Source organism: Rhinolophus sinicus, chromosome 16 (genome assembly GCF_057876585.1).
Source record: "Rhinolophus sinicus isolate RSI-liver-muscle chromosome 16, RSI-T2T, whole genome shotgun sequence".
Taxonomy (NCBI): Eukaryota; Metazoa; Chordata; class Mammalia; order Chiroptera; family Rhinolophidae; genus Rhinolophus; species Rhinolophus sinicus.
In genome coordinates this window covers 125,827,936-125,846,502 of record NC_142516.1, presented here as the reverse complement: position 1 = coordinate 125,846,502, position 18,567 = coordinate 125,827,936, and positions in this window count along the sequence as shown.

The window sequence follows — 18,567 nt, the reverse complement described above, 5'->3', positions numbered from 1 at the left end:
GTTTTGATTTAGCTTGTGACTGGCTATGTCTGGAACTGGAATTGCCCCAGATCTTAAAACAGGGCACAATGAGTGTGCTTTGGAAAGAGTGGCTGAACATGTAGGTCTCAAACTAGACAGCTATAATCTGGGACATCTAGGTGTAGGGCACCACTGTGGCCTGTTCAAGAATAGGGACTGGAAGAAACAGTGAGAAGAATACATCAAAACCAGTTTTCAGAATGTGGCAACAATAATTGGTAGCTAAAAACTTTAGTCTGCTGGTGGATGGATCAGATCTTCAAATTGCCCTCTAGAAGGCATTTAAGGAATGTGGTCAGCTACTTTGGATAATGTTCCTGGGGTTCTTGAATAAAGGGATAAGAAGAGAGGTCTCTTGAAAGGTAGTATACTTCCAGCTAATCTAAAATATTGGGCTTCTGGCCTAGTTTAATCAGAAAAAATAAGAGATGCAATCATTTGTTACTCCAGCTGGTGAAATAATTCATACTGGTTATACCAGTACAAACTTCAGTGCATATATTACTTCCTTGATGTGGATGCACATTTTATTACTGCAGTCTTTTTGGTAGCTACAGCTCTCTACTACTTTATATTAAGCCTTGGAAGATGATAAAAAACAAAAACCAAACAAACAAAAAAAAACCGCTCTCTTTACAGCCAGGAAGTTTGCCACCATCTTGTACTTGTACAATAGACTAAAAAAAAACCCCAAAAATCTAAATTCAGGAATTCCCAGTTATACTCTTTACACTTCATCATCTTTTATGGATGACAAGAAAAGATTTGTGTTGTTGATATCACTACAAGAACTACTAATTCTTATACCTACGATAGTCATGATACCAGTGGGTTTCAGGATTCTTGCCTTCTTGAAAATTATGGATAACTTGGAAAAGCAATGCCAGATTTTGTTTTCCTTCGTAGAATTTCTCGTATGTCTTAATCAAAAATTGTTATAAAGTAAATTGTCATGGCACAAAGAGAACTCAAATTTTTTAACCTTTCTGAAAGGTTCTTTTTATTTATTTTTTTAATTTATTAAAATTACATAGATTTCAGGTGTATAATTCTGTATTACATCATCTATAAATCCCATTGTGTGTTCACCACCCAGAGTCAGTTCTCCTTCCATCACCATATATTTGATCCCCCTTACCCTCATCTCCCACCCCCTTTCCCCCTAACCCTCTGGTAACCACTAAACTGTTGTCTGTGTCTGTGAGTTTTTGTTTCTCGTTTGTTTGTCTTGTTCTTTTGTTGTTTTTGGTTTGTATACCGCATATCAGTGAAATCATATGGTTCTCTGCTTTTTCTGTCTGACTTGTTTCGCTTAGCATTATGCTCTCAAGATCTACCCATGTTGTCACAAATGTTCCTATATCATCTTTTCTTACCGCCGAATAGTATTCCATTGTGTATATATACCACGACTTCTTTATCCATTCATCTATGGAAGGACATTTTGGTTGTTTCCATGTCTTGGCCACTGTAAACAAAGCTGCAATGAACATTGGAGCACACGTGTCTTTATGTATAAATGTTTTCAGATTTTTTGGGTAGATACCCAGGAAAGGGATTGCTGGGTCATATGGTAATTCTATTCGTAATTTTTTGAGGAACCTCCACACTGCCTTCCATAACGGCTGCACCAGTCTGCATTCCCACAAACAGTGTATGAGGGTTCCTTTTTCTCCTCAGCCTCTCCAACACTTGTTATTATTTGTCTTGTTGATGATAGCCATTCTGACTGGGGTGAGGTGATATCTCATTGGGGTTTTTATTTGCATTTCTCTGATGATTAGTGATGTTGAGCATTTTTTCATATGTCTATTTGCCATTTGTATGTCCTCTTTGGAGAAATGTCTCTTCAGGTCCTCTGCCCATTTTTCAATTGGGTTGTTTGTTTTTTTGTTGTTGAGTTGCATGAGTTCCTTGTATATTTTGGATATTAGCCCCTTATCAGAGGCACTGTTTGCAAAAATCTTCTCCCATTCAGTTGGTTGCCTCTTTATTTTGTTGATGGTTACTTTTGCTGTGCAGAAGCTCTTAAGTTTGATATAGTCCCATTTGTTTATTTTAGCTTTTACTTCCCTTGCCTTTGGAGTCAAATTCATAAAATGCTCTTTGGACCCAAGGTCCCTAAGTTTAATACCTATGTTTTCTTCTATGCAGTTTATTGTGACAGGTCTTATGCTTAAGTCTTTGATCCATTTTGAATTAATTTTGGTACATGGTGACAGGTAGCAGTCCAGTTTCATTCTTTCGCATGTGGCTATCCAGTTCTCCCAGCACCATTTATTGAAGAGGCTGTCTTTCCTCCATTGTATGTTTTTGGCTTCTCTGTCAAAAATTATCTGTCCATATTTATGTGGGTTTATTTCTGGGTTCTCAATTCTATTCCATTGGTCTACATGTCTGTTTTTCTGCCAACACCATGCTGTTTTGATTATTGTAGCCCTGTAGTACAAGCTAAAGTCAGGGAGTGTGATACCTCCAGTATTGTTCTTTTCTCTTAAGATTGCTTTGTCTATTCGGGGTCTTTTGTGATTCCAAACAAATCTGATGATTTTTTGTTCTATTTCTTTAAAAAATGCTATTGGGATTTTGATGGGGATTGCATTAAATCTGTATATTGCTTTGGGTAATATGGCCATTTTAACTATGTTGATTCTTCCAATCCGTGAGCACGGAATGTCTTTCCATTTCTTTGTGTCTTCCTCAATTTCTTTAGAAAATGTCTTATAGTTTTCAGTATATAGCTCTTTTCACATCCTTGGTTAAGTTTATTCCTAGGTATTTTATTCTTTTTGCTGCAATTGCAAAAGGAATTGTTTTTTGTATTTCTTTTTCTGAGATTTCATTGTTAGTATATAGGAATGCAATGGACTTTTGTACGTTGATTTTGTAGCCGGCAACTTTACTGTATTCGTTTATTGTTTCTAATAGCTTTTTGGTGGAGTCTTTAGGGTTTTCTATATATAGCATCATGTCATCTGCAAAGAGTGACCATTTAACTTCTTCATTCCCTATTTGGATGCCTTTTATTTCTTTCTCTTGCTTGATTGCTCTGGTGAGGACTTCCAACACTATGTTGAAAAGCAGAGGTGATAGGGGACATCCCTGTCGTGTTCCTGAACGTAGAGCAAAGGGCTTCAGTTTTTCTCCATTAATTATGAGATTAGCAGAGGGCTTGTCATATATGGCCTTTATTATGTTAAGGTATTTTCCTTCTATACCTATTTTAGTAAGTGTTTTAATCATAAATGGATGTTGTATCTTGTCAAATGCTTTTTCTGCATCAATTAATATAATCATGATTTTTGTCCTTTATTTTGTTTATGTGATGTATCACATTGATGGATTTGTGTATGTTGAACCATCCTTGTGCCCCGGGGATGAACCCCACTTGGTCGTGATGAATAACCTTTTCAATGCATTGTTGTATTCGATTTGCTAGAATTTTGTTTAGGATTTTTGCATCTGTATTCATCACAAAATTTTGAAATATATATTTCTCTGCAACAGTTGTTGCCACTTTCGAGCTTTTCCTAAATTATTTTTTTTCCCCATTACTAGAGGGCAGCAATGCTCCACTGTACAAAGTAGGCAGTGAAATCTGTCTTTCTCTTTTTTAACTTTTAATACTTAGCAAATTGTTTATGCTGTTGTAGACCTACTAGATTGTTTATTTTCTCCCAGACTTACCGGAATATAATATTTGCTTACATTAGAGGTGTTATTCACACAAGATATTTCTGACATACTGTTAGAACCAGTGCAGTCTGCTGTCACTGTTCTCATGTTTTCAGTCATACAGGACTTAATTTTTTTTCTATGCATAAAAATATATCCAGATTCTGATGACTTCTCATCTTTTCCACTATTGCCACTCAGGTTCAAGCCTCCATCTGTCACCTTAGTGAGGTCTACTCTGACTACATTAGTAGAGTAATTTAGGTTATTCTGCATAACAATCCCCAAATTTCACTTGCTTAAAACACAGCTCACACCACATGTCTTCACACAGGTTGGCAGGAGCTTCTGCTCATCACAGTTGCTCAGGGATTCTGGCTGATGGAAATTTCCTTTCGGCGTGTTCTGCAGTTGCAGCAGCACAGGGAAGGGCTTGTGGGGACTCATGCAGTAATGCTCCACTGTACAAAGCTCTGTCTGGGAAGCATACATGTCATTTCTGCTCTTCATTGGCCAAAACAAGTCAGATGGCTATTCCTACCTTTAATATGGCGGGAAGGGCAATCCTAGCATGAGCCTGGAAATGGAAAAACAAATACATTTGGTAAAACCAAACTATTTAAAATTTTCAATTCCCCATTCCTGCCGTAGGACTTTGCATCTTCCTTATTCTGTTGCATTTCTTGCCTCATAGCACTTATGTTCCAAGTTACATAATTTACTTTATTGTTTTTTCTACCTCTCCTCCCTTGAATATAAGCCCTACAAGGGCAGGGATATTTGTCTGTATTGTTCTGTACTATATCCGCATTGCTCAGAACAGTGTCTGTTATAGTACGTTCAGTAGTACGTATCGAATGAATAAGCAGTTGGTCATACATCAGTTTTGGTCTCATACAATAGCCCACCGTACATGCTTTGAGTAGCAAAGGAGGAACAATGGCATGAATTAGAGAAATTACTTTCTGTGGTTATTTAAAACCACAGTGAAAGTCTTTGAAAGTAGGATGTCTAACTGGGGGAGTGAATTCTTTTGAACCTGGGAGCTCCTTAAGCATCATGACAATAAACAGATTGATGATATTATTTTTACAGTTGGATTCACAAATATAGTGGTAAACAATCACTTATTTTAAATATATTCTGTTACGGTCCCTGCAGAGGCAAATGGACTCTCACCCAAAGTTTGGTTTGGATGTTGAGACCAATGACACCTTACATACACAAGAGGGTATAAAAGGTGATTTATCACTTACATAACCGAATACTCTTGGGAGAGTAGGACAGACCTCTCAAACAGGTTTGAAATGGGTTTTCATTGTGATTAGAGAGTGGAGCTGGGGTGAAAGCTCCCATCAGCTTGTCCAGATGTGGGGCACAAAGGGAAGGGGGGTGAGGCTTGAACGCTGTTCCTTCTCCTTGACTGCCTTTGTACTGAAATGTCAGCTCTCGCTGGGTCTCGAGCCTGCAGTCTTGGAACTGGAACTATACCACCGGCTTTTCTGGGTTTTCAGCTTACCAAATCAGTCTGCAGATCTTGCTTGGGACTTGCCAGCCTCCCTTCCAACACTATCTTCCAGAAATAATAATGTGAAACTTGAAAAAGAAATTGTTTTATCTTCTTGCTTTCCTGTTCTGCTTCTCCCTGTAAGCTTGGGCAAGGGAGGGAGGAATAGTCAAGGAATGGACAGGTTTGATGGTTACCTTGATTTCAAAGAATTCACAGAAACCTCTTGGGAAAAAATACAGGTGTGTGTGTGTGTGTGTGTGTGTGTGTGTGTGTGTGTAATTAAGACAAGGGTCCTTTGGAACAAGTGTTAGGATCTTAAGTGGCCAGGTATTCTTAAATTAATGTGCACCTGTTCAAAAGCATCAGAAACACACATTAACTGAAATTTTGAGCCTGGATAGGACAAACTATTTAAAAGTAGAATACCTCTTTTGTCTTCACTTAAAAATAATATCTGAGCATTGCAAAGTATGAATTCCAATCTCCAATTGTAAAAGTAGCTTTCATTAGTATTAAAAAGAATTACCGTGCAAATTCCCTATCCTGTACTAGTTTGGGCCCATCTGGTAATCCCCCACCCGCACTGACCCAGCCCACTGTGATCCTTACATGTGTATGGCCTCTTGGGAATGGTCCACATCCACAGGACCTGTCTCGTCTCTTCTACCTTTCATTCTGTTTCCCTCACTTCTCTCTTCTTCCTGCCTGGGGCCACTCTTTCTTCTCCTTTCGTACTACTATAGGGTAGGCCCTGGGAGAGTTGAGATGACTGGGATTGGTAGTATAGCACAGGAGGTAGTAGTGAGAGGGAGAAGAAAGATGGAATAGTAAACTGGCTGCATCTCTCCCTTCCCTTCTTACAACCACCACTGTTAATTAACTACTGGCTCAAGCATTGCGGGTGGCATCCTCTTTTGAGCTCTTAATCTTTTCTTCGAGTCCTTAATTTGCCCTTCTACTCTACCTCCCTTTGGGGGTAATGATTTGCTCTCAAAGCTACAGTTGTGAGAAGTAATGAGGAAATAGTAAGCAAACAGCAGGCACTATCCAGAAGGCATCACCAGTACTCACAAATCGCCCCGGGCCAGGTGTAGGACTGGTGTAGACAGGTCAGGAGGTCAGATGTCTAAAGTCAATGCCTTGTTATTTTTTATTTTTTAAATGTCTTTTCCTTTTTATTTTTTAATTTTATCTTTTTTCTTTTTTTTTTTTTTTTAACATTTTTAAAATTAGTTTCAGGTGCACAAAACAATGTAATAGTTAGACATTTATCATTTATATCCCTCACACAGTGAAAACTCCCCTCCCCCATCCGCTACCCCTCTGACATCGCACACAGCCATTACAATGCCTTGTTATTTTAAAATCTTAGGTCAAAAGTTTTGTTGTCTCCTGTTATGAGGAAGAGAAAGAGGTGGGCTTATATTGACAGATAGCAAATCACGATACTGTGCATAACCCATAGTCAAAAAATATCTCTTTTGGAAGTGTGTCTCAGATGTGACTTTTCTTTCTCAGATATGTCTCAGAGGAAACAGGGTTGAGAATATCTGCCCCAGTTTATACTATATCCACCTACCTAAGGTACAGTCTTAGTCTGATTTCCTCCCCATCCCAGTTGCTGGGATGTTTTGTTGCTAGTGACATCACTTATCTTGGGAACCTTGTGGAGAACAAGTGGGAAACATCTGTACTAGTTCTCTCTTCTGTGTCAGACATCTACAGAGAGCAAAACTGTAGAGAGCAAAACGGGGAATTCAGCCTCAGTGCTCAATTTTAGCTTTTCTTGTGAATAATTATTAATTTTAAAATTTATTACAAAATATATCAAGTATGAGAAAAAGATGGAGAATAGTATATCAGATATCCTGGTATCCACTACCCAGGTTTATTAAACCTTAAAATTTTGTTACATCTATTTCAGATCTATATATATTATAATATCTATTAAAATAGTATGTTATTATATGCATAATATACAAATATAATATATAGGTGTGTATATAATATCTATGTATAACACCTAATAGCTATATAACAGATATCTATGTATAACACATCTAAAATAGATATGAGACTCTATTTATATGTAAGTCTAGATACATATACATTAGCTCAAGCTTCTTACATTTTTATTTTCCAAATCTTCTATATTACTATTTTTTTTCCCATTTGATTTATCAATTGCTGAGGTAATTTTGTTAAAATCTCCCTTTGACAGTGGATGAAAAAATTTATTCCTTGTAATTTTACCTATTTTTACTTTGTATTCTGAGGCTGCTATTAGGCGACTACAAGTTTAGAATTGTTATATGATATTGGTGGTATATGTTTTATCCTTATGACATGACTCCCTTTTTCCCTAGTATAATAATTCTTCTTCTTATATTAAATAGTAATATAGCTACATCAACATTTTTGTATTAAATAGTGATTATTATATTAAATAGTATTATAGATACATCAACATTTTTTACAATCTTTATCTGCTATGTATTTTTATATATTTGGTTTCAACCTTTCTGTATTCCATTGTGTCTCTAGTAAGCAGCTTATATCTGCATTTGTAAAAAGCTGGTGCTCTGTTAATCAATCAAGGGCCGTCATCCATTTATATTTTTGTGATTACCGATATGTTTGGATTTCTTCTTGTTACCGTCTTTTGTGCTTTCTATTTATCATGATTTTTCTTTCTGTAATTTTGTTTTGTTTCTAATTTAATTTTGTTTTGTTTTGATTAGTTTTGTTTTCTCTAATGTGTTATTTTTAAATTCACTTTTTATTTATTTTTTTTTTAGCTAACTAGAAGTTAGGTATTCAATTTCAATTACATTTTATTTGTATTTTGATTTATGAAAGTCTGGATTTACTCTCTCGTACTGCAAACTGTATTTTATTTTCAGTGGAGTAATAGAAAAAAATTAAAAGGTTTTAGTCTTGTGTATAACAAGTTGAATATGCTTGAAAGCCATTTTTAATATCAAGCTAAATTATAAATTCAATTGGAAACCAAATGTGGGAAATGACTGTTAGTACTGTTGATACAATTAGTTGAGTGAACTCACTTTTCAATCAGTTTTTGATGTGTATAGTCCATGTCCACATAGTCCACTTAGCTCTCTTTGTGGTAAATAATGTATAATTTATGAAATAAAAAAAGGAAGTCTGAAATTAATCAATATAACCAACTTTTTTCAGAACTATGTATGCAGGAGAACCATTTCCTATAGGTCATTTCCAATAATATGTTATACTTAGTTAATATTCTAGTTCCATAATGTTTTTCCCCTGCAAATTTGCCACTTTTTATTATTGTTTTACATGGTGTATTAGGGTTCTCTAAAGAAATTATATATCTATCTCTATATCTGTATGTATATCTATATCATCTATATCTATACCTAAATCTATAATCTATATAGTTATAGCTATATCTTGCCTACTGCATATATTTTGGGGACACAGATTTGTCACTATTTCCATTTTTGAGGACTTAAAGATTTTTTCCTCTTCAGAAAATTTGAGGAATTGGCTCACACAATGATAAGAAATTGGCTCATGTAATTGTGAGGAATTAGCTCACACCATTCTGGACCCTGAGAAGTCCCATGATCTGCTGTCAGCAAGCTGGAGACCCAGGAAAGCCAATGGCGTAGTTTAGTCTGAATGTGAAGGCCTGAGAATTGGGGGAGTAGATGGTTTAAATCCCATTCTGAGGAGCTGTAGAAGACAAGATGAAATGTCCTAACTAAAACAGGCAGACAGGAAGCAAAAAAGGGGAGAATTCCTCCTTCCTTGGGCTTTTCTATTTAGGACTTAAACAGATTGAATGATGCCCACCTTCATCTGAGAAGGTAATGTATTTTTCTGAGTCCGCTGATTCAAATGCTAATCTTACCTGGAAACACCCTCACAGACATACACAAAAATTGTACTTAATTTGGGTACCCTGTGGCCAGTCAAGTTGACACAAAACGTTAACCATCATATATGATAAAGGCTTGTTAGTTATATTTTTATTTTTCAAATATTCTCTTATGTTTTGATTACTTTAAAAATGTCTTTAATCATTTTATATTCTTCATTTTTAAAGTATTCAATTATCTGAAGTTCTGAGGGTTTAATCTCCCTCCACTGAACTTTGTTACGTGCTTGTTACCTCGGTTGGTTCTTGTTCATGATGGATTACTAAGTACTGAGTTTTGTGGTTTTATATTATGAGTTCATATTTAGCAGAACTTTTATTTGTTGGAATAGTGATGAGTATGTGTCCCTCCTGTGTGGTTTTCTTCTGCCAGGTGCTCCAGGGAGATTACCATCCTAGAAACTATTTATCTGTTAATGTTTTGGCTGGGGAAGTTGCTGGATTCTCTTGTGACTTTGACCCATAATTGAATTCCCAATGAGGAAATTCCTTTTTTTTTCCCTACTCAGAATCTAGGCCAAAAGAGACAAGCTTCCACAACATTTCCTCACGCTATGTTGGTGGAGAGATTGCTAGTCTACTCTTTCACTATGCTGTCTATGAGGGCAGGGGAGGGAAGGTAGGTAGGGCCTAGTTTCAACTCCCTACTTGATACAGTCTCAAGGATTTTTGCTTTAACACTATGTGCGCATTAAAACCCAATTCTCTAAATCAAGCTCTTTAATAAATGGGAATTCTGATGCTTAAAAATGTGGTTGAATAGAGGGGACATCACTACAGATCCTATGGACCTTAGAAAGAATAATAAAGGAATACTGTGAATAATATGCACACACATTTGAAAAAATGAACAAACAAACCCAGTTCCCTAGATTAGTCAAACTGGTGTAAATGTACCCCACCAATCCAGGTTGGCTGCCACATCAGCACACTCATAATAATGCTCTGGTTTTCACTAACCTCTTCATTTCTGGCATTTGGGAATTTCTATTACTTTTCTTTGTGAGCTTAACTATACATTAAAAAAGATGTTATATCTGGCATTCCTCTGTGTTAATGTGGGAGGTGTTTTCAGAATATTGAGTCCTATTAATAAAACTAGAAATTTTCAGGGTTCTATTTAATCTATCAAGGGTCTTTTTCTATACCACATCATCATGGCCTAATTTACATACATATCACACACACAGATGTATGTACATATGCATGTACATATGCATGTACTCTGTCTTCTATTTTCTAGTCTCTTAACCCTATGGAAAGCTTAGTAGATTCTTAATTATAAGCAATACAGTGTAACTGAGCTTATCAAAAGCTGTAAATCCTGAACTTAAGAAGTCAGTTGCATATAATAGACTCACAATTAGTACCTATGTGTAATTTTATCCTTTATAGGGTCTAAGTAAAAAAGTAGAAGTTTGAATGGCTATAAAAGTATATGAAATCAGAGGAGCTTTTTTAAACTTTATTTCCCCATTTATTATCAATAGAAACTGCAGGAAGTACAGCATAGTGGTTAATACCTGTGCAGTCAGACAACCTGTGTTTGAATTGAGCCTTGCCAATCTGTGACATTGAGGAAACTACTTGATCTCTGTACGTTTCAGTTTTCACATTTGTGAAATGAGAGTGTTAAATGTTGTGAGGGTTAAATGAGTATCTATCTATCTATAGATAATGCTTGGCATATAGAGAGCTCTCAATAATATGCTAATTATTGCAACTACTATTACTATAATTATTTGTATGCTAAAAAAAACTCAAACCCATTCAAAAAAACCTCTGAGGACCTATGCATTTGGTTGAACTGTATGAAATTGCCATGATTATATGTGAAAAATCATTAAATATTGGCAATTTTAAAAGGTTCAAACTAATACTTGCTTTAGAGTATGAATCCTATTTTGAAGTTAGTAGAGAAAGAAACATCAGAAGGATGAAACTTTGATAATAGAAACACAGATGAGGGCTCAGTCACTGGGAATAGTCAGAAAAGTCCGTAAGTGTTGAATTTGTGCCCAGTTCAATTCCCCATTGGCTGGGCATTTAATTTTATTGTGATTTCATTACTCACTTTTTAACTTTGCCTAACTTAGACAAAATTTTACCAGTAAGTTGCAGAAAAGTTATGTATTTCAGTGTATTGAACTGGCCTGTATATTTGAAATTAAAAATCCCGTTTTGGAAGTGATCATTAAGAATGGGAGCCAGACAGCTTGTTAGTTGGCTGGAGCACCTCATTAGTAAGCTCCTCAGGTGGGCTGCTGAGTGATTAGGAAAAAGAATTGAGAGTGGATTTACATACTTCTACATTTGATCTTCTTGTTAACACTGGATAGCTGATTAATAACTGTGGAGAAAATAAAGGTCCTGCTGGTGGCCCACAGGGAGTGATATCTAATTAGAAGAAACATCCCTTGCCAAAGAGAGCTGTTGCTTTAAGGTAGATGAATAACCTTCTGACAGTGGGAATTGGAATTTAGCCGAATTCCTGTCACTGCCTCCTGTAATTTGACTTGTGATTCCCTGACAAGAAACGTGACTCTGCGGACATAAACCCTCCCACACCTGAGCCTCTCAAATGCTGTCTGACTCCTTTTGAATTCATTCCTTTTTTAGAGATCAGTCATTAGGTAACCTCTCCAACTCAGTTTTTATGATTAAGGTAAATTAGAAAATTAGTAACAATTAAGTCGGCTATGGAAGAGGTTTGAGATATATAGCCTGTCAAGACATGGTTATTACATTCTGTAGCACTTAATATGATCTCCTCAAGACTTTGGCTCATCTAGCTTCTTGGCTGGCAGGATTTAGTTTCTATTCCTACCCCAAAACCAAATGGTGGCTGAATGTTGACTCGAATGACAAAGGAGGTATTACCTCATCTCCAAGCTTGTCAGAACTTTTAGATGACTGTGAGTCATACCCTTTTTTAAATAGCAAATTGTACCAGTAATCTGTAATAAAGATAGACAAAAGAAAAACCAAAACTAGATCACCCATGATCACTCAGAAAATGCCATATTTAATACCTTGGGCGTAAAGTAATGCCCTGAGTGGAAAGAATATTCAGCCTAGGGCAGATATGTACAAATATGACTTTCATTAAGGGAAAGGCACTTACTTCCTCTGTGTAATAGAAGGAAAAAGAAGAAAGTAGCTGCAAATGGAGGATGAATGGCTAAAATATGAGGGGCTTGGCATGGTGTGCCCTATATTCTTTTATGAAGCATGAGTAATGATCATCAGCTGAGGATAAAAGGGAAGGAATTCAGAGTTTTAGTGGAGAGGTGAGGTATGAAATAATAGCCCATGGGAGAGGGGATTAGGAGAGAAAATTAGGAAGATTTCTGGCGTGGTTGAGTGTAGATTTGAGATCGGTCTGTATGAATTTGACCTGTTACCATTCTGCCTAACTGGGTGTTTTTCTTCAGCAATAACTACTGTTTCTGATAGAGGCACAGAGGAGGTAGATGATATTGGATCCGTGCATAGTTTTTGGGTTGTGCTTTGGAAGGAGTTTAAGGAGTTGAAAGTATCTGCAATGATCACCGCTCTAATTCTGGACATTTTCCTCACTCCAAAAAGAAACGCGATACCCATTATAGTGCTACGCTCCATTTTCTCTTCCCATCAGCCTCCAACACCACTAACTGGCTTTCTGTCTCTGTGGAGTTCCCTATTCTGGACATTTCAGATAAGTGCAACCATATAATATGTGGCCTTTTTGTCTGGCTTCTTTCATTTGTTTTCAAGGTTCATCATGCTGTAGCATGTATCAGTATGACATACCTTTTTATGGCTGAATAATATTCCATTATATAAATACACCACATTTCATTTTTAAAAAGATTTTTATTAAAATACAAGTATAGCTAACATACAATATTATATAAGTTTCAGGGGTACACCACCGTTATTCAACATTCATATACCTAAAGAAGTGATCACCATGATAAGTGCAACAACCATCTGACACCGTACCATGCTGTCACAATATTATTGACTATATTCCCTATGCTGAACATTACATCCCCATGACTTATTTGTTTTACACCTGGAAATGTGGACTCTTATTCCCCTTCACCTTTACCCCCTTTTAAAATTTTTCAATTACAGTTGACATTCAGCATTAGTTTATATTAATTTCAGGTGTACAGCATAGTGGTTAGACATTTACATAATTTAAGAAATGATGCCCCGACTAGTCTAGTACTCACCTGGCACTATACATAGTTATTACTATATCATTGACTGTATTCCCTGTGCTTTACATCCCCATGACTATTTTGTAACTACGAGTTTGTACTTCTTAATCCCCTTCTCTTTTTTCACCCTGCCCCCCAACTACCTCCCATCTATCACCCCAACAGATCTAGTACCCATCTGACACTATACATAGTTATTACAATACTATTGACTGTATTCTTTATGCTATATCCTACCTCCCCATGATTACTATGTAACAACCAATTTGTACTTCTTAATCCCTTCCCTTTTTTCACTCACCTCCAAACCCCCTCCCACCTGGCAACCATCAGTATGTTCTCTGTGTTTATGAGTTTGTTTCCATTTTGTTTATTTTGTTCTTTAGATTCCACATATAAGCGAAATCACATTGCATCTGTCTTTGTCTTACACTCCACTCAGCACAATACCATCCAGGTCCATCTATGCCACCACAGTGGCAAGAACCCATCCCCTTCCATGGCCAAGCAATATTCCATTGTATATATTTACCACCTCCTCTTTGTCTATTCTTCCATCGACAGACACCCAGGCTGCCTCCACATCTGGCCATTATAAACAATGCTGCAATGAACATATGGATGAACATATTCCCACAAAGTAGCATTTCAGTTTCTTAAATAACCTGAAGTGGGATTCCTGGGCCCTTCTTTGTCTTTTGTTATAGCCTTTGTTTTAAAGTCTATTTTGTTTGGTATAAGTATTGCTACCCCAGCTTTTTTTTTTCATTTTCGTTTTCATGAAATCACTTTTTCCATCACTGCTTTCCGTCTGTGTGTCTTTCAATCTGAAATGAGTCTCTTATAGGCAGCATATGTAAGGGTTTTGTTTTCTTATCCATTCAGCCATCCTATGTCTTTTGATTGCAGCACTTAATCCATTTACATTGAAAGTAATTGTTGATAGACATGTAGCTATTGCCATTTTGTTATTCATAATTTTGATCTTTTCTTTTTTTTTTAATCTTAAAGAAGTCCTCCTAACATTCCTTTTAATACTGGTTTTGTGGTGATAAACTCCTTTAGCTTTTTCTTGTCTAAGAAGCTCTTTATTTATCCTTCGATTCTAAATGATGGCTTTGCTGGGTAGAGTAATCATGGTTGAAGATCCTTGCTTTTCATCACATTGAATATTTTGTGCCAAATCTCTTCTGGCCTACAAAGTTTATATTGAGAAATTAGCTGATAATCTTATGGAAGTTCTTTTATAAGTTACTAGTCGCCTTTTTCTTGTTGCTTTTAGGATTCTTTCTTTGTCTGTAACCAACCTTTGCCATTTTAATTATAATGTGTCTTGGTGTGGGCCTGTCAGAATTCATCTTGTTTGGGACTCTCTGCACTTCCTGGACTTGTATGTCTATTTCCTTTGCCAAGTTAGGAAAGTTTTCAGTCATTATTTCTTCAAATAGTTCTCAAATCCTTGCTTTCTCTCTTTTCCTTCTGGTACCTCTATGATGTGAATATTATTACTCTTGATGTTGACCTGGAGGTCTCTTAAACTATCCTCATTTTTTGAGGTACTTTTTTCTTTTTGTTGTTTTGATTGGGTGTTTTCCTCTACCATGTCTTCCAAATTGCTGATTTGATCCTCTGCTTCCTCTAGTCTGCTCGTGATTCCTTCTAGTGCATTCTTCATTTCAGTTATTATATTCTTCACTTCTCACTGGTTCTTTTTCATGGTTTCTAGGTCCTTTTTTATGCTTGCTGTCTCTCTGTTGAAGTTCTCACTAAGTTTTTTGAACATCCTTGTAATCATTGATTTGAACTCTGTCTCTGGTAGGTTGGTTGCCTCCATTTCATTTAGTTCTTTTTGTGGAGTTTTCTCCTTTACTTTCATTTGGGACGTTTTTCTTTGTTTCCTCATTTGGGCTACTTGTCTGTGTTTTTTTTATATGTATTAGGTAGATCTTTTATGTCTCCCAGTCTTGGCTGGGTGGCCTTATGTAGTAGGTGCCCTGTGGGGTCCTGACACCTGCTCCACGTACTTCAGAAGTGGCCCTTGTGTGTATCCTCCTGTTATAGTTGAGTCTTGATTGCTATTGGCACATCAGTGGGTGGGATTGACCCTCAGGCTGATTGGCTGTGAGGTTTGGCCATATCCACAGCTTACAGGCCTGTGTGCTGGGGGCTTACCACACACACACACACACACTGGAGTGGGATTCACTCCAGTGGGCTCTGGTGCCTGTTGAGACGCCCTTTGGATGTGCCACTTGGGATAATTGGGCAGTGCTCTGCTGTGGTCTAAAGCCTACTTCCAAGTAGGTTGGTTCTGGGGTCTCTTGAGAGGGGCTTCAGTACAGGTCCAGGGCAGCCACTGCCTGTGACTGGCCAGAGACTACCTGGTAGGAGCTACAAAATAAGCCGTGGTTTTTCCCTGCCTGTGGTAACCCTGGAGGTGCGTAGGAGGGGCCATTCTGTGAACTGAGGACGGTTGCCACCAGTACTAAGACTGGGGTAACTCCACAAAAATCCAGGACACCCCAAGGCCTGCTGCCACCTGCCAGCTTCCTTAAGGTTCAGCCTTGATAAAGCCTCATGAGGTACTGTGGGGACAGAGCCCCAGAGAGCAGTTTCCAGGCTCTCGGCCTCACGTGGAGGGGTGCTGGCTTGGGTAGTAGATGGCCATCAGCTGTAACCATTGAGCCACTGGCCACTAATATAACTGCCACGGCTAGGTTGGGGAGTTGAGGAGAGTCGAGGGAAATCAGAGAGTCGGTTGGTTGGCAGAAAAGCACACGGCAGGTCGCACGTCGTGTGAATCCAGCCTCCAGTGAGACTATAGTGGTATGACTCCCCTACCTATGGCTCCATGGGTGTTCCTTTTTGGCCTCACCGTGTCCTGCGTTCTTATATGGGGATCGGGACCAGAGGCCCTGCAGGCCGCCCCACATGACAAATGGCACAGCGAGCAGGGTGTGATGTTGGCCGAAACTCTCCAGAAAGTACTGGAGCAGTTTATACGTATAAAAGCTCAGTTTCGTAAGCAGGGTACGGTGCCAAAACCTACTGAAGTATGGTGGAGTGGTTTGTGCGTGTGAGAGCCCAGCTTCAGGAGGCCCATGAGGAGCGACACCGGGAACGGGAGGCGCGGTCCGCCTGGGAGACTCAAGCCTCCAGCTGGCACACCACCCTCTTGGCCATGGAAGGCGTTGCCTTCATTTTGGTGATCTGCTGCGGCCTTAGGCTCCGAGGGTTGTGGACATCTTCTGCGGAGGCCTCCACCCACTCAGACACCTGGCACGGTGAGCAAGATTCCGACCAGGTAGGGATGGAGTCTGACTTTGGGCAGGAGGACGTGTGGCCCCCACACAGTGTGTGGTGTCCAGTGGCCACTGTTCTCAGGAGTTGGACCCCGAAGGAGGGGTGGGAGGACATGGACGGCTCTCCGGCCAGCGTGGAGAGGGCCCTGCAGGCTCTGGCTGAGTGGTTGCCGGAGGAGGAGAAAGCTACAGCCGGCCGCGTGGGCTGGATGTTCCTCACGGCCTTGAGTCTCAACACGGAAAATGTGCTTAATGAAATGGCCCAGGTGCCGGACCAGGTGTCCCGGTTGGAAGCGCTGGAAACTCGGGTCCGCCTGTTAGAAGAGGGGCCCCACAGTGGAGACTCTGAGGCAGAGGCGGAGGAAGCAAGTGGAGACAATGTAGCTCCCAACCCCCAAGTCCGGCCCATCTTGAAGCAAAGGGCAAAATTTGAACAACCTTTGGGCCCCGGGGGTGTTGTTGCCGGCAACCTAACTGTGACTGAGTTCGCGACCTATACCCCTTACACTCCCACTGAGTTGCAGGAACTGGGGAGGCGGTACAGACAGCGCCATGGAGAGTCAGTCTCGGCTTGGCTATTACGTTTATGGGATGAGGGAGCAGACAGCATTCTCTGCTCCCCAGGCGAGATGGAAAAGCTAGCCTTCGTGACAGTGCATCCGTCCCTGCGACAAAGGTTACAGAATTGCCATAGGTTGGCCTACGACCAGGGCAACCATTCCCTAATGGAGTGGCTCACTGCTGCGGTACACACAGTATGGGGACAGGCTGGCGAGCTGCCAGACACTGTGAGTCAATGGCAGTCATATACGGAACTTACACAAATCATCCATGAAATGGGTATGAGACAAGCTATTTTTAACCTTAACATACAGGGGCCGGATGACAAGCTTTTTACAGCCAGCATGAGAGATCTGGTTTTGGATACTGCACCTGCGAGTGCTTTTGGATCCTTGGTTGCTATTCTTACACCCTATGTAGGGTGCCATGGCTACCCTGGGGGATGTTGAAAGCCAGAGGCGAAGGAAGTTAAGACAGGAGGTCCGCACAGTTGAGACCTGGAAGCCCAAACCAAAGGTAAAGGGGCGAGGTTGCGGGCCTCAGAGAGTAACACGCGCACAGATGTGGCGTGATCTCGTGGCAGCAGGGGTCAATTGGAAGAAAATAGACTGACAACCCAATGCACTCCTACTGGAACTTTGGAAACAGTTGCGTCCAGAACAGCAATTGTGGAGAAGCCTAAAGGAGAAGTCTGGGAAAGCGCGACCCGTGTCCCTCTAGGACTTCATGCGGCTGCTTGAGGCCGACTCCTTCTAGCTTGATTAGGGGTGGGGCCAAGGTACCCGGTCAGAGGGGACGAACAGGGACCGGAGGCCCCACGTGGAACTGTCCATACATTGGTCCCCTTCTAATGTCCAGAGGGTTTTGGCCCTAGTTGACACTGGCGCAGACTGCAGTCTCGTTTATGGGTACCCATTTTTTTTCCTGTGGTTAATTCCTTTGATTTGGAGATAGATTTACACTAATCAGTGCATTTCAGAGAATTTCACACGAGGAACTCACAACTTTGGTTAAAAGTGAGACTGGTCTCCCACGAGGTTGGCTCACTGGTGACTATCAGGATTTTTCTCATGTCATGAAGGTCTCAGCCTGAAAATCCAACTTTTGTTCACCCTAAAAGTTAAACAGATGTGGACATGTTGGAGGACAGTGAGTGAGCCCATTGCGAGTTCACTACATGAGGGCTGACATACCTCTTAGCAAAGACCTCATCTGTAGGGATGAAAAAGTCATGTGTACCTGTTTTGTTCAGACAGTGGGCCAAAGTAGCAGAGAAGAAGGGATTCTGAGTTCAATTTGAGGTCTGTTCTTTGACTTGCCTTCTCCCTTTCCCCCCCCCCCCCGCCCACTGCAGCTTCATAGTCG